At 38.8% G+C, this 23,614-nt stretch overlaps 2 pseudogenes; both read right to left on the reverse strand.

Annotated features, from left to right (window-relative positions):
* Positions 1-753, reverse strand: part of LOC109395024 (non-histone chromosomal protein HMG-17 pseudogene) — a 12,549-nt pseudogene extending 11,796 nt beyond the window's left edge.
* Positions 754-9,442: 8,689 nt separating this feature from the next.
* On the reverse strand, positions 9,443-11,122 carry LOC109395025 (dynein light chain roadblock-type 1-like; annotated as a pseudogene).
* Between the last annotated feature and the right edge of the window lie 12,492 nt (positions 11,123-23,614).

The following is a 23,614-nucleotide window of genomic DNA, read 5'->3' on the forward strand; positions in this document are numbered from 1 at the left end:
GTGCAGCATCTTAGCTGTGGAGGGCAGTGTCACTGGCCCTCATATGTGGGATCCGAACCGGGGCCCTCTGGCGTCCCAAGCCAGTTCTTAACCATTGTGCCACTCGGCTGGCCCTCTTAAACTTTTTAAACATCACAATTTAACATCTTTTAACAATCATAATTTAACACATTTTTTAACACGTTTAAACATCACAATTACTTCTAAACAATAATTTCTAAATATGTTTTTTCACTTGGATCCTGTGGAAACTAGAGATCCTATAGTATATCAGGGTTACTTTTCAATGTAATATTTTGGATAGCTTCTCAGCTTGCCTGAGGTTGCATAACAGCCATTGATTTGAGCTGAGGACTTGTCAGCATTGTTGTCAGTGACCATGATAGAACATACTGAGTTCTATTTATGGTAGCAGGGAAGAGAGAACATATGGTTTATGTCAACCATAAACAAAAGTCGACTAAGTATTCTGTCACCAAGAGGATTTTTTCGGGAAAAAGAAAGGCTTGCAATTCAGAATGTGCAGCCACAGTAAGCCACTTGCATGAAGAAGCACAAATAGAAGCAGGAAGCCCTTTTCACAGACAGGAAAAGGAAATTCCGGGAAGGGCCTTCGAGCTCAGTTGTACGTAAACATGGAGTTCTTCCTGTAGAGCGGTCCATACCAACATAGGGCGTGAGAGGACCCATGCCCTCCTGATTTTTGTCCAGGTTAAGGTATCTGTCATAAATTGTGACAACTGCGTAGCCCATGTGCCCCCATGTCGTGGGAATATCTGTATATCCATGGAAGTCTGCGGTTCCCATCCAGACTGATTCATTCCTTGATTTGATTATTTTTTCTTAAGATTATTTAAATGTCTTTCCAAGCCAATTTTAGATCTTTGAACTTGATGGAATCCTGAAGTATTTTCATAAACTTTCTGCCTCTAAAGACCATGCCACTCTTACAGATGTTGAAATGATAGCTAATTGAATGTTGAATTTCTCTCATGGCTTTATCTGACTGATGAGTCCCAGTTTTCAAGGTCATTCTGCTGACAGGACACACCTGGGTTTGAAACACAGCTTCACCACTTGTGAGCTGTGGGGTGCTAGGCAAGTTCAGCATCCGTTCTGAGCCTCTGCTTTCTCGTGAAAATGCAGAGAACACACATGTATTTCAAGGAGTTTACTGAGAGAATGAAATAAGAGAAGTATATATAGTCTTTATCACTGTGCCTAGAACATAGCATTTAATAAATGGTAGCAGTAGTAATATACTATTGTTAATATTATTTTATATAAAATTAACTTGGATGAATTAACAAGTAGTGTAAAAATGTGTATACATGTTAAAGATTAAACTAGACTTTCACGTACGTTGCCCTCGTCCCTTATCTTGGGCTCCTACCTCCTAGGTCCCTGAGGAGAAGTGTTTGTCATCCTTGGAGAGACTCTAGCATGAGACTTTTTCTCATGTGAAAATGCCAAAGCCTCTAAGAAGTAAAAATTTTTAGGGTGTCTCTGATCCTTTTCTGAGCGGAAACTTGGTGGCAGGGAAAAGAGAGTATACTAAGTATGAAGGGCCATGAGCTGGGAGGGGATTGGGTGCTGAAAGTCTGGGGAGGGCAGCTTAGAGCATTAAACAGAGAAGCAGCAAAGATCTGAGTAATACGTTTCTTATTCTTAGTTCAGCCAAGGGTCCGGTCACTAATCTCTGCTTTCTCTCACCTCTTTCGCTGCATTAGTCAAATGCTGTCTTTTTCAAATCCATAGCATTTCTTCCTCCCTTGTTGTCCTGGAAACAGCTCCCCTTATCCAGCCAGGAGGGTTTTATTGATTTCTCTGCCTTCTATCACCTTCTCTTTAAAAATACAAACAATATCAAGTGAAAATCTTGCCTCCTAAGAAGTCCTCCTTGAAATTCTAGAGCATTTACAAATATGTATGCATATTAATTCTATGCATTTCTATGAAATTCTAGAGCATTTACTCTCTTTCTCTTCATTAATGAAACAAACTCCCATTTTTTGTTTGTTTATTGTTTTCTCTACCTCTAATCAAATTTAAGACTACATCTATTTGTGTGTGTGTGTGTGTGTGGCATCTAGTATATTTGACTGAATATATTCTTTTGGTACATCTATATTAATATTAAAATTAATTTGCAACATCTGCCCTATCTCTGACCAGCTTCACATAGAAACTTAATGTATAAACTGACGACATACCACCCTGCTGTATAATAGGAGGAATTCCACATTTCAGGTACTGAACTACCCATCTAAAGTAATATTTCATGTAGTAAAATTCTGGTATAATTAAGCCTAATAAGGCCCAACATATAATAACCTGAGCTTAGGAAAGCCTTAGAATAATTATATTTCACATCTGGAACCATTCTCAGGGATCACCGAAACCTTAGATTCTTTGTGGATAATTACTTTAATTAAGAACGGAAATCAATTATATAGCCAAAGCTACTTTCCAATTTAAAAAGGAAATAGAAAATTCCTCTAAAACATGACTGATTGATAAAAACTGATGTGCATACTTGCCCATCTCCATCATTAGTATTACCAAGTGCACCTGTGCACAAAAGCTCGGGGTTCAGTAGAGGACCAGGGGCAGTGTACTGTTATCCCACTCATGGGGACATGCCCAACTTGTTCTCCTTAGCTCTTCTGTAGTCAAGGGGCAGGGTGAAAGAAGTGCCTCCTTCATGGCCCCACTCCGCATGAGGTGTCCATACCCTACCTCTGTCCTGGAGAGCCTACAGTGCCCAAGACTGGCTGTCTGTGGGCAGTGAGTCAGTGGGTCCTGATACCCAAGCTGGAGAATTCTTCTGTCTTCTCTTTGATGTCTCCTAGCTTTACCCATTCTGGGCTTTCCCGCCCGCCCCCCCCTTCCCCCCTGCCCGCATTTCAGTAACTTACCACTTTATCTCCTCTGCCCCCAGCCCCTGTATTTTCTAGATTCAGGGAGAGAAAAGAAGGCTCCTCGGCTAGCATGCTAATCTTGGTCTCATGCTTAGCTCAGCTGGTTCTTTGAATCTTGGTTTCTGCTGAGGATGGGGCTAGGAGAGGGTACCCTGGGGTTGATCAAGGACATACACACAAAACACCAACATGTTACTTTAAATATAACTCTGCCAAATGATTTTTATAAATTAGATCATTTTAGAGCTGCAAAAGGTAACAAATTATTAGTCCAGTTCTTTCATTTATTAATGGGGAAATTGAGGCCCAGAGATATTAAAGGACTTGCTCAATGTCATCTTAGTTAGTGGCAGAGGCGTTATCATGGTCCATATCTTCATGTGTTCAGGCCAGTATTCTTTACAGAGCAGTGTGCTGCTCTTATTTAAGAACTCAATTACTGTGTTAAAAGTTCTTAATCAACCATAGACAATTTATACTGGCTTTTAGGATGTTAATAAAAATGGTACAATCTTGTTACCTATTGCCAGAAGAACACAAATACCCCCAAATTAATGCCTATGTTTCTCAAAGAATTCAGAAAGGACTATTTCTTGGTCATTCCAGATAGTTGGTTATTTGTCGCCAAATTGAAGAAGTGGTTTGGTGAAGATGCTCCCTCCAGGTCAGTGTGTAATAAAGCAATAAATCATTAAACAATCAGGTTATGTGACTCCTGACTGAAAAACTGCTACCACAACTCAATTTTTCTGAGCAGACTGGCAAGAAATGCCAAGATGCTTATCCTTAACCTGCAATGGAAGCTATTTCGTTTCACACAGCCCCCTGGTGCTCATTATTTCTTCCTGGTCTGGAATGCCAGAAGCCTCTTTTAATTAACTTAAATCTTCATGTGTTACATCTTGTCTGAACCTCAGGGCTTCTGGAAGAAACTGAAAATAGAATTCAAATAGTCAAGCTTCCAATAGGCCTGTATCTCTGCAACTTGCATCCCCTTTGCTTTAAAGAAAGGATTCTGTGGGTTAGTATGCTGGATACACCACTAGAGGGCACTTTGACACTTGCCTTTGAAACTACAGGTTTTCAGCGTCCTCAAATCTGTATCTGTTCTGTCCTCACATAAGTAATATGTTGTGGCAGCACTGATGAAATTCTCTCCCTGTAAAACAATGGCTTTCTGCAATCCTTAACAAATGTTGGCTGATGATGGGGATAGTTACAATGGATACCAGTTAATTAAGAGGAAACTGATGAAGTCTAAACGCAAGGGTCAGAAAAGGACTCAGAAGAGCTTGTGCTCTGTGCTTTGGTTGTCTGCCTTAGCAGGAAAGCACCCAGAATAACTGTGATTTACTAGACAAATAAGGCAGACATATAGGGTAAGCCCCATCCACACAGGTGTGTGTCTGGCAGTCATCAGGTAAATTCAGACTCTACTGAGAAGGAAGGACAGACAAGCACTGAAATATCTCTCTATGTCTCTCAATCTCTATCTCTATCATCTCTAACTCTATCTATCTACATATTCACTATGAGTAGAAGGATCAAAAGAACTTGGATAAAATAGGTCTATTGGATACTGAAAGGAAGAAAAGAAAGGCAATACTTTTTAAAAGGTTTAAGGTCAGCAATATTCTCCTGTTCCATCGCTCCAATACTCTAGAGCCAGGGTAGGCAAACTGCAGCTTGTGAGCCACATGTGGCTCTTTGGGTCCGTTAGGTCTCAGAAGTTTGCCGACCCCTGGAAGAGCCAATCCTGTCCCTTACAACAATTTAAAAATTATTTGAGAGCCATAAATATATTTTTACATAATCACCGTTATGTGAATAATATCCTTTAAAATTTTTATAAATGAAACTATGATAGTTTTATTTTCATTTTCAATTTTACTTCAGAGCCACATGTACATACCCAAAGAGATGCATGTGGCTTGTGAGCCGCAGTTTGCTGACCCCTGGCGGCTCTTCTGTCTCATAAGTTTGCCGACCCCTGCTCTAGAGGTCATTGCATTGTAAACATCCGAGGCCAGGACTAAGCAAGTATCAGAAGTAGAGGTGAGCTATGATTTCTTCCTTTGGACAGAAATGGCTAATATTTGATAGGACAGTAGGTGGAGAGTTGTCACCACACATATACTGAAAAACTTGAACAAATTCTTAGCACAACCAAAACAAAGAACTGGGAGTTGGAAATTTTGGAGAATGAACATTAAACACCATTAAACTCTGTAAAAAAGGGATACACCTCTTTATGGTGGCCCAGTGATCTTGAATGACCCAGCCTCACCATTCTGACTGCCCGTTTCAATCCATTCTCTCCATCCCTTCCCACTTCCAGTACACAAACCTCTTTGGTTCCAGGAAGAATCAATTCACTAAAAGTTTTACCATACATTCTTGACAAAAATTCCATGTGTCATCTGTGACTCTGGGCATTATGTTTAATTTTTAGGTTCCCTCCTCTCAATTCATCATGATCTCTATCCCCATTCCCATAGACTGCTTCATTGGGGGGTAATCTCCCCATCTCCAAACTTGCCTGTACTGGCCTTTTTGGTGAAACTTTTGGAAGTCAGGGCCACTTGCTTTTTGTATTTTTTCATAAGCCTAGAAGAGGGTTCTCTATATAAAATCATATTTTTGATTTGAAATATAACTTGTCATTTAGTCTACCCTTCTATTAGAGAGTTAATGTTGAATGTCCAGTGACTGTAAGGGTCCTCTCAACCTTTTATTTGTTGTGTGAGATGTTTGAAATAAAACTACTAAAAATATTAGCATAGAGGTTTTTATATGAACATAAGTTTTCATTTCTTTGGGATAAATGTCCAGGTGTGAAATTGCTGGGTCATATGATAGTTGCATGTTTTAATAAACTGTTTTCCAGAGTGACTGAACCATTTTATATTCTCAACTGCGATGTGTGTGATCCAGTTTCCCTGTATCGTCAGCAGCATTTCCTGTTGTTAATATCTTTTATTTTACTCATAGTTATTCTGATGAGTGTGTAGTGACGTTTCTGTGGTTTTAGTTTGCAGTTTTCTAATGCTAATGATGTTGAATGTATTTTCATGTACTTATTTGTCATCTGTATATCTTCTTCAGCGAAATTTCTGTCCATGTCTTTTGGGTATTTTTTTTTCAATTGGGTTTCTTATTTTTTTTAACCATTGAATTTGTAGAGTTCTTTGTATATTTTAGATATAAATCTTTTGTCAAATATATGGTTTGCAAATATTTTCTCTCAATCTCTAACTTGTCTTTTCATCCTCTGAACAGAGTTTTTCACTGAGCAAAAGTTTTTAATTTTGATGAAACCCAATTTGTCAATTTCTCGTTTTATGAATCATACTTTTGGTGTCAAGTCTAAAAATACTCTGTATAGCCCCCGATCCTGAAGACTTTCTCTGATTTATTTTTAATCTAAAAGCTTTATATTTTATGTTTTACATTTAAATTCATGATCTATTCTGAGTTAATTTTTGTATAAGGTGTAAGACTTAAGCTGAGAGTCAGTTTGTTGGCCTCTGGCTATCCAATCGCATAAGCACTATCTGTTGAAAAGACTTTCTTACAGTGAATTACTTTTGTACCTTTGTCAAAAATCACTTGGATGTACAATATTTCTGTGAGTCTGTTTCTGGTTTCTTTATTCTGTGTCATTGATCTATGTATCTATCCTTCATCAATACCACACAGCCTTTTTTTTTCTTAAAGATAGACCATAATTTAGGAAGTTGGTTTTTTTTCGGTTTTCTAGGCATTTTCTATATAGATAATTATGTCATCTGCAAATAGAAATAATTTTATTTCTCCTTTCTAGACTGTACACCTTTTGTTTCTTTTTCTTGTCTTATTGTACTGGCTAGAACTTCTATCACTATATTGAATAAAGTTAATAAGAGCAGAGATCCTTTTTCTGTTCCCAGTCTTAGGGACATAGCAGGCTTTCACCATTGAGTGTAATGCTATTTGTGAGGTTTTTGTAGATTTCTTTCTTTTAATCAAGCTGAGGAAGTTCTGTCTTTGTATTTTGGGGAGTATTTTTACCATGAAAAAGTGTTGAATTTTGTCAAAATGACTTTTTTCTGCATTGATTAACAAAACCATGTGGTTTTTATTCATCAGTCTGCTAATATGGAGGAGATTGATATTTAAATATTGACTCAAACTTGCATCCTTAGAATAATCTCCACTTTTTCATTGTGTATAATTCTTTTTATATTTTATTAAGTGTTTTTGTATCCATATTCATGAAAGATATTGGTCTGAAGTTTTCTTTTTTTGTTATGTCTTTGCTTTTGCTATCATGATAATACTTGTATTATAAAATGAATTGGGAAGTGATTCCTCCTCTTCTATTATCTGGAAAAGATTTTGTAGAATTCGTGTTAATTCTTTTTTAAACGTTTGGTAGAATTCTCTAGTGAATCTACCAGCGTCTGAAAGTTTCTTTCTTTCTTTCTTTCTTTCTTTCTTTCTTTCTTTCTTTCTTTCTTTCTTTCTTTCTTTCTTCTCTTTCTTTTCTTCCTTCCTTCCTTCCTTCCTTCCTTCCTTCCTTCCTTCCTTCCTTCCTTCCTTCCTTTTAGTGGAGTTTTTAAATTACAAATTTAATTTTCTTAAGTTATAGGGCTATTCAAATTATCCCTGTGGAAACTCTCACCCTGCCCTTCTCCTCCACATCTTTAGCTTATTTTCTCTTTGTTATTCAAATTGAATAATTTCTATGGTTCTGTCTTCCACTTCACTGATTCTTTCTTATGTACTCTTCATTTTGCTATTGAACCCATGCACTGAGTTTTTAACTTTGGTTATTGTATATTCTAGTTCTAAAAATCTATTTGGTGCTTTACCTTTTTTTCTTTTCTTTTTTTTTTCTGAGACTTTATTTCTTAGCTGATATTTTCTATTTTTTCATTTGTTTAAAGCATATTTTAGTTGCTAATTGAAATGCTTCAATTATGGCTACTTTAAACTCTGTGAGATAATTTCACCATCTCTGATCTTGGTGTTGCCATCTATTGATTGTCTGTTTCATTCAGTTTGAGATCTTCAGTTTGATTTTTGGTATAATGAGTGATTTTCTATTGAAACTTGGACATTTTTGGCATTATGATATGAGACTCTGGTTGTTATTTAAATCTTCCGTTTTAGCTGTTTTTCCTTCTGACACTGCCCCTGACAAGGAAGGATGGGGCACCACCTTGTTACTGCCAGATTGGGGGAGAAGTCCAAGTTGCCCACTCAGCCCATGTTGACTCTTATGGTGGGGAGGGGCTCCTCATTGCTGCTGGGTGGGGGTGAGAGTTACAGCTCCCTATTAGGCCTCTACTGATACCACCTGGATGGGAGGGGCAGGCGTTCCTTATTATTGCTTCACACATGGCCGCTATTGATGTAATGAACGGGGTTGGTGGTGAGGGTGTAATGGCTTTATCACCTCTGGGTGGTGGTGAAAGCCCAGACTCACCACTAAGTCTCCTCTAACACTATCCCAGTGGGAAGGAGAAGGGGCACTTCATTCCTGCTGGGCGGGGTGTAGAAGGCTCACCATGTCATCTCCATTAATACAGTTGCAGGGGGAAGGAGGACTCATTATTACCTGGTGCGATGAAAGTCCTGCCCCCCGTTCTTGCCCTTCTCTGACACCACCCTTCTGGGGGGTATATGGGATGCTTCATTACAGCTTGATGAGAGTGCAAGTCTAGGTTCTCCACTTTGCCTTTGTAAGCATGGGTAGGAGTGGGGCCACAGGTTTTTCTGTGGTGTTTGGATGGAGTAGAGCAATTATTAGCTAAATTGTTTCTGTCTTGCGAGGCTGCCCTTTCCCGGTCCTTTGGCTAGGGAGAGTAGGCTGTTGTTATGCCTTCTTATATCTTTGCCTGTTGATGTTTCAGAGTTATTATTGGCATCTTCAACTCTGAGTCTGGGAACTATGAGGCAAAAAACCCCAAACAAACAAAAAACCCCACAAAAACAAAAACAAAAATCAGGGAACTCACCACCATGTTGGTCCTTTGGTCCTGAGGTCCCCGGCCAGTCTGCTTTCTTCTCTCCACCTTTCAGAGTTTTCTTATGTTTGTCCTTTATATAATGTTCCCAGAGTTTCGGTTGTACTTCAGAGAGGCGATAGGGAAAAGTACTTTTACTCCAACTCAGAAAATTAATTCAATTGCCCATATTTAATTTTAAAAAAATTTTTCTTTAAGCACTTCAGTTATTTTTAGTAAAAGAGAAACAGCCTTTTCTAAGGACAACAAAGCAACCTGAAAGTCAGAAGAAAGCAGGGTGTGGGCTTCTTACAAGCTCTTGCTCCAAAACCTAGATGAGGAGAGAGGGCCCTCCTGGGAACTCAGGGGAAACTGGCAGCAGAGGGATAACGTCGGTGGTGTGGGGCAGGGCTGCAGCCCACCTTAGTCACTAGATGGGTCTGTGTGAGCTCTAAGGTGACTTCCAAACCTGCCAGTCAGTTGACAAGATTAACACCATTATTCTTGGGGGTCATTAAATTAAAGATTGATTCAAGGAGCCAAGAGAGTAGCTTCTTTAGTTAGATTCTGAACCACAATGAGGAAATAATCTTTATCTGGTGCAACCATAATTTCATTTTTCTTGGAGCAAATTCAAAAAGGAAGGTGAGGTCATTCTGTGGGTCAATGCCATGCACGGTGCTCTGGACCTTCAAGATGAAGTTCTGCATGAGGCTGGTATATTGCATGGTGGTGGGATTGTCCATGGTGCTCTTGATGGGGATGCCTTCTGTGTGCATCATGAGGGTTCCCTGCACACCCGTCTAGCTCTGAAGTCACTTCAGCATCTCCTCCACCTCTGCCTGTAGGTCATGGCACTATTTCTTTTTCCTTTTCAATTGCTCTTACAAGCTTTACATTTTTAAATAAAAATTTTGAAAAGATAATACAGTCACATGGCTTAACATTTAACAGGTCTTTTCAGGTTTTTTACAAGTTGGGAGGAATAAAACCACAAAAAAACAAACCCATAAAGGCATAAAAAGCCCACAGTTCTAGCCAGCAAGGCCAGGAGACTTTGGGATCTCCAGGGGTGGACCCGCCCATTTCTGACTCTTACATCAAGTCCTAGCAGCTAGAAAGAACCACAAGAACAGAAAGACAGCAGTCAAGTTTCTAGGGTTCAAATCCATATCCACCATTTCCTGGAACAAGGTGCTTAGCTCCCCTGGGCTTTAGATGGGGATAATGGTCGTACCTACCTCACAGAGATGTGGTGGGGAGGATAACCAAGATACGTATGGTGCTTAGCAGCACCTGATGCAAATTAAGCTTCCAGAAAATGTTATCGTTATTGTTATTGCACACCAAGGCCCAGGATACTAGGATGCAGGGGCCTATGGGCCGGCCTCCCCATCTCTGTCAGTCCCTAGCCAAGGCTTGAGTTCCCAAATTCCCATATTTTAAATGAGAAAGTTGGTCTATAATGTTTTCTCAAGATCTTTTAAACTCAAAAAATTCTGTTATTCTACGATATATGAAATCCTTGTTTGTCTTTTTTTGTGTGTTAACTAGGGGATTACAATCACAATACCTGCCATAAATGTGGTTTTTAGTTCCAACTTTATAATGTGTCCTCTTACCTCACATATTTTCTGTTTGGTTGGGGAGTAACAATGGAAAGCTCTTGTGATGGTATCACTCTTCCTTTCAATAAATATGTCAAATTGTTGTACCTCCTGTGAGGTGGTGGTGATTGCTTTGGGAGGAACCCTACTTTAGAATATGGAAGGGCCAGGAACTCCCAAATGTGGTAGAGAGAATACGAGTTTGAGAGAACCTCTGATCAGAAGTCAATTACCCTTTCCCCAGAAGCACAGCCTTTATGGACTGTAAAGATATTTTGCATAACATTAAAATGCTAATTCAAACACTGCCTGTAAAAACTGACATTAGCATATGTTTTCAGAACTCCTTCATCATTCACTTTCAAGCTCCTATCTCAAACAAGATGGTTTAGTCTTTAAAATTGGCTACATTGGCATGCATAGCAGTTTAAAAATTTGTTCAAATGTTAATGCAAGCAATTGCTGTTAATTTCCTGTTAATCCAACAATGTGAAATTTTATTCATTCAGGAAGCATTTATTCTCCACCCAGATAGATCTGGCTCCTGGCTCCCTCATACCCTTGCTGCAGTGGTTCCATCCTTCTTCCCTTTTCCCAGACTCATTCCTACAGAAACACACTTTATTCCTTTTGTTTTTTTCCATGTTCCCACTATTTTCATTCAATTATTTACCAATGTATATTTTACATTAAATCAAATATAATAAAACCTTTTTACACCAATTATCTAAACTTTAAAATGTAATCTACCATCCAGAAGCCGGCAACTGATCTGCCTCGCCTGGGAAGAGCGCAATGATGGTGCCAACTTGAGCCAGTGAAGCAACATCCTCCACAACTAGACTGAAGAACAAAAGGACAGCAACTTGTCTGTTCCCCTTCCCCCAATTCCCCAGCACTGTTCCCATCCCCCCAAAGCCCCAATAAAAATCTTTAAAAAAAATGTAATCTAGATGGAACAATAAATACGAGGTGTGATCAAGAAATATGGTGAATGTTTAAATAAAAAATTATTACAGTAAAAGACACATTGCTATTAATCCCCCTCAAAGTACTCTCCCTCACTTTGAACACACTTATTCCATCGTTCTTGCCCCTTTCTGAATCAGTTCTGAAAGTCTTTTGGGAGTTTCTTTCGTTGCTCTGTCATGGCTACCTCGATGTCCTGAATTGATTCAAAATGTTTACCTTTCATGGTCATTTTGACTTTAGGGGTGAGCCAGAAGTCGCACAATGCCACATCCAGTGAATAAGGCGGATGAGGACACACCCTAATGTTTTTTTTTGGTTTTTGTTTTGTTTTGGTTTGGTTTTTTTAGCTGAGCCATCCTGCCACCTGTTGGCAGCTCAGTGGCTGCTCAGCTCGGGCCAGGACTCGAATCACTGTTGCTCAGAGCTCAAACTCTTGAGCGAGCTCTTAACCAACTGTGCCACTTGGCCGGCCCCCCTAATGTTTTTATTTGACAGAAATTACCATATACCAGAAGCCATGTGTGACACGGAGTATTGTCATGATGAAGGATGATTTACAGCACATTTTAAAACACACCTTCTTTCAACTGTAGTTCACATCCGACTGACTGCACCAAACAAGTTGAAATTTGTCACACACTGTTAGTAAGGTTCAATGTGCTGTTTCCCTGTATTGAAGATCTTTACCTTTCCGTTGGATGGCACTCGGCAGCAGAATTTGCCATATGTTTTAATTACACCTCGTAGTCTGTACTTCAACTGTTTCTTAACTGTGTTTTTCATAGGAATGATTTTTAAATATAGTCTATTTTTTTTAGTATATTTCATATACCATAAAATTCATCATTTTAAAGTGTACAATTTAGCTGTTGTTTGAAGGGGCTGAGGAAGTTCATCAATGAAGGGCTTGCAGGGTAGAGTCTGAGGTAGTAGGCAGCCAAGTACGATGTTGTAAAGGATATAGAAATAAAGGGGAATGTGCAGAGGTGATCATATCATGAGAGATTATGATCACCTTAATACTGAGATGGAAATGCAAAGGAGCAGAAGGTTCCAGCAGGTGAAAGAAGAGAGTCAGTCAGGAGGTCCTTGTCTTGATAGAGTTTTAAGTCCATTTGGGGAGCAAAGTGTGTTCATGCACAAAGCAACTTGGGACCCCTTCAATCTAACTGTGAAACTCAGGGTTAGGGACAGAGTCCATCACTCCTCAGATAGTAAAGTGGCCCCAGACCAGCAGGTCTACTCACTGCTGTTTACACAGTCATGGCCTCTCCTCCACTGAGTTGTTGCTCATACTGTCTTTCCATCCTGAATGCACCCCTAGAGCTTGCCCATATTTTATTGCCCACCTCATGTCCTCGATGACATTTTCAACAGGGATCCTGCCTGCCATGCTCTCTAAGTATCCACTGCATTTTAAAGGAAAACTTACGATGCAGGAGTCATTGTGTACAGAGGATGCCAAAAAGTGTACACATCTTAAGAAAGGAAAAACTCTATCAAAATTGTAATACAATGAATGACATTAGCATTCATTTAATTAACACCTTCTTTTGAGTGAACGTCATACTACACATTGCTACCGTAATTCAACTCAACTTTGAAAAGTAATACATAGACAACATCTCTTGAAATATGTATGCATTTTTATGGCACCCCTGGTATTTGCCAGCAGTCTGGCCTCCAGGCTGTCGATAATCTTGACAGAGCGGCTTAAACAACAGACATTTATTTTTTCAGTTCTGGAAGCTGAAGTCCCAGATCAAGGTGCTGACAGGGTTGGTTTCTGGTGAGAACTCGCTTCTTGTCTTGTAGGCGGTCATCTTCTCAAGGAATCCTCACATGGCCTTTCCTCTGAATACACTCGGAAGAGAGGGGAGAGGTACTTATGGTGTCTCTACCTCTTCATATAAGAATGTCAGTCCTTTCAGGTTAGGACCTCACCCTTATGACCTCATTTAACCTTAATTAACTCCCTAAATGCCCTATCTCTAAGTAATCTCATATTGGTGTTTAAGGTTTCAACATATGAATTTTAGGAAGGCACAATTCAGTCCATAACACTAGGGAAGCACTGGGGATCCCTGCCATCCAAAAAAATCTGGAAAATAAGACTTGACTTCCTCTATATTTCGATGGATTTAAAAAGTTGACTCACTGAAATAATTACACACACACACACACACACACACACACACACACACACACACCTCCCACACACAGAATAACAGATCAGTTATCTTTGGACATTTTTCTCATGTATCATAATAATTTTGACATACTATTTAATTCTTTGAACGTTTTTTAGACTGACATTTAAAATTTTTCATCATAAGTTTTAAGCTATTGCACAAGATGAAATGTCCAGTCTGGTGTAATATAAATATAGAAAATTTAAAATAAAACTATATCATCACCTACTTAATCATCACCTTTTTAAAAGTCACAAGTTCTCATTTTAATAACCATAAATTTTAAATTGTTCTTTTTTCTCCTTGAAATTATATTTAAATTCCACTTCCTCATAGAATTATATCTTTTTGTAATAATACATTTTATATTTCAGAGTCTTACTAATCACCCTATTATATTTTCCAACAAAAAAGTGAAACTAATTAAAGAAATTTTTTTCCAGTTATTTAAAAACATTTTTTCAGTTACAGTTGACATTCAATATTAATTTATATTAGTTTCAGGTGTACAGCATAGTGGTTAACCATCTATATAATTTATACAGTGATCTCCGATTAGTATAGTACCCACCTGGCACTATACATAATTGTTGCAACCTCATTGACTATATTCTCTCTGCTGTAGTTTACATCCTCAGGACCATTTTGTAACTACCAATTTATATTTCTTAATCCCTTCACCTTTTTTTTAAAGTTCCTATGATTAAAGTTTAAGGTGTTAAAAATAAATCTGGATTGAGTTATTATTAATTTATTTTGTTATACAATTAATCAAAACAACCTGTATGTTTTGTATACTTTGAAAATGTAAATATAAATGGTAAAATTTTACTAAAAGTTCATCTATTAATAAGATGAGTGTTATCCCCAAATTAGTCACATCTATGAATGAATATTACTAATTTGTAGAGTGCTGAGACATGTTTAAACATTAATTCTATTCTTATTTTTTATAACTAAATGTACACACTGAAAAAACTAGCTCATATAAATAATTAGATGGGAATTCATATATGTTGTTACAGAAAATTACTCAGTTCCTTGAATTCTGAGTTATATGCTAAGACTCACATGGTGATCTCTCACAAAAAGTTTCGTTATTATTATTATTATTATTATTTAATTAGTTTCAGGTGTAAAACACAGTGCAATAGTTATATTTTTTACTCCTTGAAGTGACAACCCCCATCCCCCAACCTGCTGCCCCTCTCCCCTAGATATCATACATATCTATTACAATTCCATTGACTCAACTCCCACACTATACTCCACATCCTGTGAGTATATATATATGTTCAATTATAGTTGATATACAATATTATACAACATCAGCTTCAGGTGTACAGTGCAGTGATCAAGCCTCTACACCATCCATGAAGTGGTCTCCCTAACAAGACATGTGACCATCTGACACCCTGCAAAATATTTACATTATTAATTATATGCCCCAAACTGTCACTTATATCCCTGTGGCAATATTGTAGTTACCTATTTATGCTGTCTAATCCCTTCCCCTTCTCTCTCATCCTCACCCCCCTCCCAACTAACAACCATCAGTTTTTTCTCTATATCTCTGAGACTATTTCTGTTAACTTTGCTTGTTCATTCAGTTTTTTAGATTCCACATATAAGTGAGATCATATGGTGTTTGTCTTCCTCCAAATGACTTATTTCACTGAACATAATGTTCTCTAGGTCCATCCATATCGTTGCAAATTGTACGATTTCATTTTTCTTTATAGCAGAGTAATACTCCATTGTATAAATGTACCACAGTTTCTTAATCCAGTCATCTACCAATAGACATTTCGGTTGTTTCCAAGTCTTAGCTATTGTAAATAGCGCTGCAATGAACATAGGGGTGTATATATTTTTTTGAATTAGCGTCCAGGGTATCTCTGGATAGATACACAAGAGTGGAGTTGCTGGGTCATACGGTAGTTCCACTTCTAGTTTTTTAAGATACCACCATACTGATTAGGTACCCCTTCACTTTTGCTGAAAGCAAATTGGTAATTGAAATGAAAAAAGTTTGTTACCAAGTTATTCAATTATTTATATTGTCTCTTTTCTTTTGGCCACCCTGAGAAGTTTTTACAACCTACCACAATGCCCCTTCATAGGATTCGGCATGTAAAAGAGGTAAAGAGAGAAAAGTGTTAGGGTGAAAGGGAAGCCTTGACCTCAGGCATGTTCTCAGAGAACTTGTGGACATTGAGAGGCTGGAAATGAATTCTCCTAAATAACCAGGGCCTGCATATTTCTTCCCCAGAAAAAACTGTACTCCAGTTGGAAGACAGAGGGTATAGACAGCATATCATAGAGTTGGGGATTGAGAGTCAAATAGATAGAACTTTGAATCCTGACTCTGCCACATGCTGCCAGTGTGACACTGGGCAAATTAATATCATCTGGCTAAATCTCAGTTCCCTCTTCCATTATATACAGATAATAACCATACCTATTGCTTAGAGTTGTTGTGAGCATCAAATAAAAATATGTGCAAAGCAAAGTGTCTGGAACATAAAAAGCATAAGCACTCAACAAAAGTTTTGTTTCTCCCTCTCTCTCTCTCTCTCTCTCTCTCTCTCCCCTCTCCTCTCCTCTCTCTTTCTCCTCACCCCCATATGCCAGGTACTCTTCAAAGCATTTTATATTAATTGTCTTATATAATCTCCCAGCAACTCTATGAAGATGGACTTTTACTATTCTCATTTCTCAAATGAAGCAGTTGTGGCAATGAGGGGATTAAATCTCAGTCATAAACCTAATAGAGGGTAGAGCATGAATTCAAAGACACACAGCCTGATTTCAGACTGACTTCAGAGCCTGCACTGTCAGCCATGACCCCTCACAGTATGCAGCACAAGAAAGCCCAGTTCTGTCCCAGTGCTTTGAGCACATATTTGTTGGCCAGTTCTCTAACGAGAGTGAAAACTCCAAAAATAGCAAGTTCCGTGAACTTTGTTCAAAAGTTCATTCAACCAGTCTTCAGTCTACTGAAGGTTATATACCCAGCCACTTCGGAACAAAGGCACGCTTGCCTGTTCCATGACCTCTAGAAAGCTAGCTGGGGAAATTGCCATTATATAAGATCCTTTTGCAGTATTTTCAGTTAATGCTTCTCCCTCTTTCCATCTTAGCAAAGTACAGACTGGCCTTGACTCTCAATCTTGGCTATCCTTCAACATTCAGGGCTTCAAATGCCTAACGAGATGGTCTGACTCAGCTTCGTCACCTAGTGCTGAGGTCCCTAGGGTCCAATTTCTGTGCTAGGAACTACTGAAATTTCTGTTGCTTGGTTAAACTAACCCTGTGATAGAATATTGAGCTACTTGGCTGGGCTCAGCAGCATGTTCCTATGTTTATTTTCATTAAATTCTAGCAGTTGCAACATGGGTAGCATTGATGGACTGGGCTGTCTTTGCCTGATGTTCAAGAAATTTGGAATTGGAGCTGTTTGCAGAGGTCCTGTGGGCATTAGGGAGGGAGTCAAGGTGGCTGGAGTTATGTTTGCAAGTGAGAGGAACCAATGGGAAGGCTTGATTCTTGACTGTGACCGACTGGCCAATGAAACAGCCCCAGTTTGGTAACTGGCCGTGCAGGCCTGGAGTCTGGCTAGCAACAGTCTTGTACATCTGGCAACACTGTGGCCTGTCTCTGTGGCAGTTTATTTTGGGCTTCACGGCTATTACCCAGAGTCAGGAGTAATGTCTTTCATTCTGAGACATCTAACCCCCCAACCACAGGCGTGTTTTCCTCCAGGGCAGAGGGCAAATGCAATTACATCTGTGACCAATTTGCGCAGCTGGGAGCTCAGCCTCCTGACAGAAACATTTATTTGAGATTCAAATCTCCTGGGAACTGGGGAACCATACAGGATGTGAGGTCCAGCAAGCATCTGTTGTCCATGCTTGCTAGACTGAGCCTTGAGAACAAAACACAAAAACAGAAAACATCAACTTAGGCTTTCAAGCTAAAAATGAGACCACTCTCTCTACAAACCAGGAGGTTTTCTGCAGCATGGAGGAAAATAAGAATATTCAAATAAGACCTGGTTGCCATTGACCTTGTACAAGCAGCATGCATGTTGCACATAGAACTAGTGGAAAAAACAGCTGCTTGAAGGTCAAAAGCCCTGATTTCCAGTTCTGGCTTTACCACTTGTGACTGTGGCATCCTGAAATAGTCACCTCACTCCAGTACTTTCCCTATTATGTGAGGGAAATGCAGTATCCAGGCCCACGAGCTTTTTAAGGGTCTAAAAAAATTATTTGGGACTGGAAAAAAAAGCATCCCCAAATTCAAAAGAGAAAATTGTCAAACCGAAAAACACTTCTCTATAAAAAAATGTGTTATTATGTCTAGTTCAGTAATTTTTAAATATATGTTTTAAAAATCTATTAATTTGAAAAGAGTTTGTTGGATTAGATGTTATCACTTTATAAGAATTCCCAAATAGGCTCCGTAAGTGCTGAGAAATCATTGCTAATTATAAATGATATGTTTATTCATAGCCAAATGATTTTTAAAACAAGATGATGAAAATCTTGTCAATTTTTTAGAGTCAAAATTAAATTTAAAGTTAAGTGCCTTTTAATATGTTTGATATATGATGTGGGATGGGGCCTACAAAGGTCTTACAGTATTCTTGAACTTCACCTGTCTAGCCCTTAGTTGTCTTCTCCTTAACATCTATAGTGTAGATGATCTGTGAGGTTCCCTTCAGCTTTAAAAATTTCATCACCTTGTGTGGGACATTGGCAGAGGAACTGTAATCAGACACATTCTCAACAAGGTTCAACTAATCTTTTGGAGGCCAAGCTATGCCAGAAAGATCTGTTAGTGTTGTAAATGCTGCAGATATTTTGGCTGAGAACAGGAGCAGGCATGCAGGTGTGTTTACCTGTGGCCAGCTTTCTGCGGTGGCAAGAAGCTACCAGAATCTTGTGAAAACCACAAAGAGAGAGCTAGAAATATCAAATGACAGGCCCCTGTAGAGGGAGGGTCAGGTGCCGCAGCATCCGTTACCACCTCTGTCCTCATCAACATAGCACGTGTTAGATTGAACCATATAAAATGACTGATATGGGGCCATTTTTGATCAACAAAAATGGCAACTTCATGTGGTTCAACCTAACCCTTGCAGGTCGGAGTGTCACAGTGCTTGCAAGGACAGGCTGATTTTAGAAGATACTAAATGTGTCGTGATGTTTTTCTGCTGGAAATTTTCATTCCATTTTAAAACATGAGCTCATTCATTTCCCCAGTTACTCTGTGAGGAATCTGGACGTAAAAATGGTTGTTCTCCATAGTGACCCCTGTCCTTTTCCCCATGAGCTCCAGAGGATCCAATCTTTTGGATTTCTGAGTTGATTGTGGTTCCTTTGCCACCACCCTGCCTAATCCCTTAGGTTTCTAGATGCCCTTCCTAGAGTTTTTTTGAAGGAAAGGCTATTCAAAAAAATTGAATATGGAAGCCTACAGGGAATAGTCTATTGACTCTAATTCTATCTAGTATTTAGCCCTAAGGAAGAGACTCTGGTTTTTGTTTGTTGGTTTCTTTTATTAAACAGCTTTATCAAGATATAATTCACATATTTAATTCACATATAATTCACTCATTTAACATCTACAATTTAATGGCTTTTAGTTTATTCAAAGAGTTATGCACCATTCATTATAATTTTAAAATATTTTCATTACCCTAAAAAGAAACCCCCCACACTTTTTAGCCATCACTTCCTACCCCCCACCCCCGCATCCCTTCCAGCCCTAGACAATCAATAATCTACTTTCTGCCTCCATAGATTTGCCTATTCTGGACAGTTCATATAAATGGAATCATATAATATATGGTCCTTTGTGACTGACTTCTTTCACTTAGTATATTGTTTTCAAGAATCATCAGTATTGTAGCATGTATCAGTACTTCACTTCTTTGTATGGCTGAAAAGTATTCCATTATATTATATAAACATAAGATAATATTATATTCATCCATTTGTTCATTGTGAGGTTAATTTTATGTATCAATTTAACTGAGCTAAGAAGTGGTCAGATAGCTGGTAAAACTTTATTTCTGGGTGAATCGGTGAAGGTGTTTCCAGAAGAGATTACCGTTTGAATGGGTTACACCCTCACCCATGACGGTGAGCGTCATCCGATCTGTTGAGGCCCAGATAGGAACAAAAGGCAGAGCAAAGTGAATTTTCTCTCTTCTCGAGTGGGCATGTCCATGGACATCTTGTTCCTGGACGTTAGAACTCCTGGCTCTTGGACTTTCAAACTCCGGGACTTACAGCAGCAGAACTCCCAGTTCTTAGGCCTTTGGCCCTCTACTGAGTATACCACTGGCTTCCCTGGTTCTCCAGTGTGCAGAGGGCAGGTGTGGGACTTTTCTACCTCTGTAACCACGTGAGCCATTTCTACAATAAATACCCTGCCATATCTATATCTCTATCTATATCTATATCTATTTACATAGCTATAGCTATATCCATATCCATATCCGTATCCATATCTATATCTCTATATATTCCGTTTGTTCTGTTCTCTGGAGAACCCTAACTAATATATTCATAGATGGATATTTGGGTTGTTTCCACCTTTTGGTCATTATGAACAATGTTGCTGTGAACATCGTTGTATGACTTTCTATGTGGACACATGTATTTATTTCTCTTAGGTATACACCTGGGAGTGAAGTTGCTAGATCACACGGTACCTCTCTGTTTAACCATTTGAGGAACTGCCAGACTGTTTCCAAAATAGCTGTATCATTTTGCATTCCAACCAGCAGTGTATGTATGAACATTCAAATTTTTTCCATTTTCTTGCCAGCCCTTATTCTGCATGTGTGTAATTTTTGTTTTGTTTTTGATTATAGCCATATTAGTGGATGTTAAGTGGTATTTAACTATGGTTTTGATTTTCATTTCCTAATGGTTAATTATGTTGAGTGCATTTTCATGTGCTTATTGGCCATATGTATATCTTCTTTGGAGAAATGTCTATTCACATATATTGTCCATTTTTAAAAAGTGGGTTGTCTTTTTGTTGTTGAGTTGTAATAGTACTTTATATATTACAGATACAATTCTCTTATCAAATATATTATTTGCAAAATATTTCTCTTATTCCGTGAGTTTGTCTTTTCACTTTCTTTTTCTTTTTTTTTTTAATTGGAAATTGGGGAAGGGGAACAGTGTTGGGGAATTGGGGAAGGGGAACAGCCAAGTTGTTGTCCTTCAATCTTAGTTGTGGAGGGCACAGCTAGCTCAGCTCCAAGTCCAGCCACTATCCTGCCGCCCTTTGGTAGCTCAGGGCAGCTCACTCAGCTCAAGGTGCCTTATTCAATCCTAGTTGCAGGTGGGCGTAGCCCATCATCCCATGAGGGAGTCAAACTGGCAACCTTGTTGTTAGGAGCATGTGCTCTCACTAGCTGAGCCATCCTGCCACCTGTTGGCAGCTCAGGGGCAGCTCAGCTCAGGCGCAGTTCACTGACCCATGTGGGAATGACACCGGCGACCCTGTTGCTCAGAGCTTGTGCTCTTAGCTAAGTGACCCGGCCCGGCCCTGTCTTTTCACTTTCTTGATGGTATCCTTTGGAATACAAGAGTTTTACATTTTAATTATGCTTAGTTTATTTTTCTTTAATTGCTTACAATTTTGGTGTTATATCCAAGAAACTATTGCCTAACCTGAGGTCACAAAAATTTATACCTATGTTTTAGTCTAAGAATTTAAAAGTTTTAGCTATTATATTTAGGCCTTTAATCCATTCTGATTTGTATACACTGTGAAGTTGGGATCTAAATTCTTGTTAAAAACTTTGTATTTGGGGGGATGTGTATATCTGTTGTCCCAGCATCATATGTTGAAACACTATTCTTTCCCCATTGAATGGCCTTGGCATCCTTGTTTGAAGTCAATTGACAATAAATATGAGGGTTTATTTCTGGACTCTCAATTTTATCCTATTGATCTATATGTCTGCCCTTACGCCAGTACCACACTGTCATGATTAATGTAGCTTTGTAATAAGTGTTAAAGTTGGGAATTGTGACTCCTCCAACTTTGTCTTTTTTTTTTTTTCAAGATTATTTTGGCTATTCTGGGTCCCTTGAATTTCAATATAAATTTTAAAATTAGCTTTTTAATTTTTGTAAAGAAGTCAGCTGGGATTTTGATAGGGATTTCATTGAATCTGTACATCTATTTGGGAAGTACACTCATCTTAACAATATTATGTCTTTTGATCCATAAACATTAGTTTCTTTCTACTTTTTAAATCTTATTTAACTTCTTTCAGCAATGTTTTGTAGTTTTCAGAATGTTGGTTTTATCTTTTTTGGGGGGTTAAATTTATTCCCAGGTATTTTGTTCTTTTTAATGTTATTATAAATGAAATTATTTTCTTAATTTCATTTTTGGTTTGTTCATTGCTACTGACTAGAGATAGATTTTTGTAAATTGATCTTTTATTTTGTAACCTTGATGAAGTCATTTACTAATCTTAACAGGTTTTTTAGTGGGTTCCTTAAGATCTTCTTATATCCAAGATTATGTCATCTGAAAATAGAGATAGTTTAACTTCTTCCATTTTAGTCTGGATTTCCTTATTTTATTCTTGCTTAATTGTTCTGGCTAAGGCTTTAGTTTCATATCTCGGGTGTCTGAAGAATTTCTGTTAACAGCCATCATAGAAGAACAAATTAGATGCTCTAGCTCCTTTAACCACACAGTTAATTCTTAATATTTCACTCACCACCCAAATTGAGAGATATACACTTCCCGGGGTATATTTTCAAAAGAGCAATACAAGTCTCTGGCACTAATCAGGAGTGTGCTTGGCCAGATTATTCCGCTGTTCCCAGATGGGGTGTTGGGATACCAGAAAAAAATGAGGAGGCACTTTGGACATGGAACCCTTTCTGCCAGGGCTAGTGTCCTTAGGACCTCAGCCAAAGAAGGATATGGAGAAGCCATAGAGGAAGAGATTAGGACTCACACACAGACAGAACTGTAGCCATGACCTGGACAAACCTCCCAGCTCCTTCCCACCATCCACAATACCCACTGCAGGTTGACACAGTAAAGAAAAGAAAATCACTGCTTTTTCAGTCTACCAACCAAGTAGGCCATTTTCTTTTCAGGCTTGGAATCAACTATTTCTGTAAGCCATCCTAATTAATGAGGGAAGCTTCAAGTCAGGTCTATTTTTCTGGTGCTTTCAAGCACTCTGTGCCTCTAGGACTTCTCTGATTGGCCAGGGTAGGGAAGATATCCAAAGAGATCTCTGAGTTTGTACATATTTGTGAAGGCTGTTTGCTGTGAGGTGGAAACAGTCCCTACTCCCTCACTGGGAGCAACATCATGGCATCCATGACTTCAGAAAAGAGTTGAAATAAACATCTTGGTTCATGGGCAAACTGTGCAGAGCAGGCTTTGTGTGGAAGCCTGCAAAGGTGGAAGAGCTATTCAAAGGTTGCCAGAGCCCAAGAATAAACTGGCTTTGATGAGGCTTATGGACACGATCCAGTTCTTAGCAAAATCCATGCCCAACCTCCCTGAAGTGCACCATTGAGAAAACGGCTTGAAAATAGGTTGAATGACATGGGGAGCAACATCGGTAGAATGGCTTTAATGAGCCAAAAAAATGTGGTTTCAAATGCCCCTGTCTCTGAATGCCACTGCCTAGCTTTGCCAACAGATACAAAAATCTGTTCACTGGAGCAAACTCAGAGAGATATGAAGTGGTGCTTATGCAAGCTTTAAGTCAGTGAGTCACATTCACATCAAGTCCAGAAAATTCACTCAGTGCGAAGAAAGATATGTCTGAGCTGAAGGGGAATTGTCTGTAGTCTTGAATGCATGTGGAGTTGGGGGTGGGGTGGTGGAGTTGGATACAGAAGAAATCGTCTCTCAGG

Source organism: Hipposideros armiger, unplaced genomic scaffold (assembly GCF_001890085.2).
Source record: "Hipposideros armiger isolate ML-2016 unplaced genomic scaffold, ASM189008v1 scaffold_449, whole genome shotgun sequence".
In the NCBI taxonomy this organism is placed as follows: Eukaryota; Metazoa; Chordata; class Mammalia; order Chiroptera; family Hipposideridae; genus Hipposideros; species Hipposideros armiger.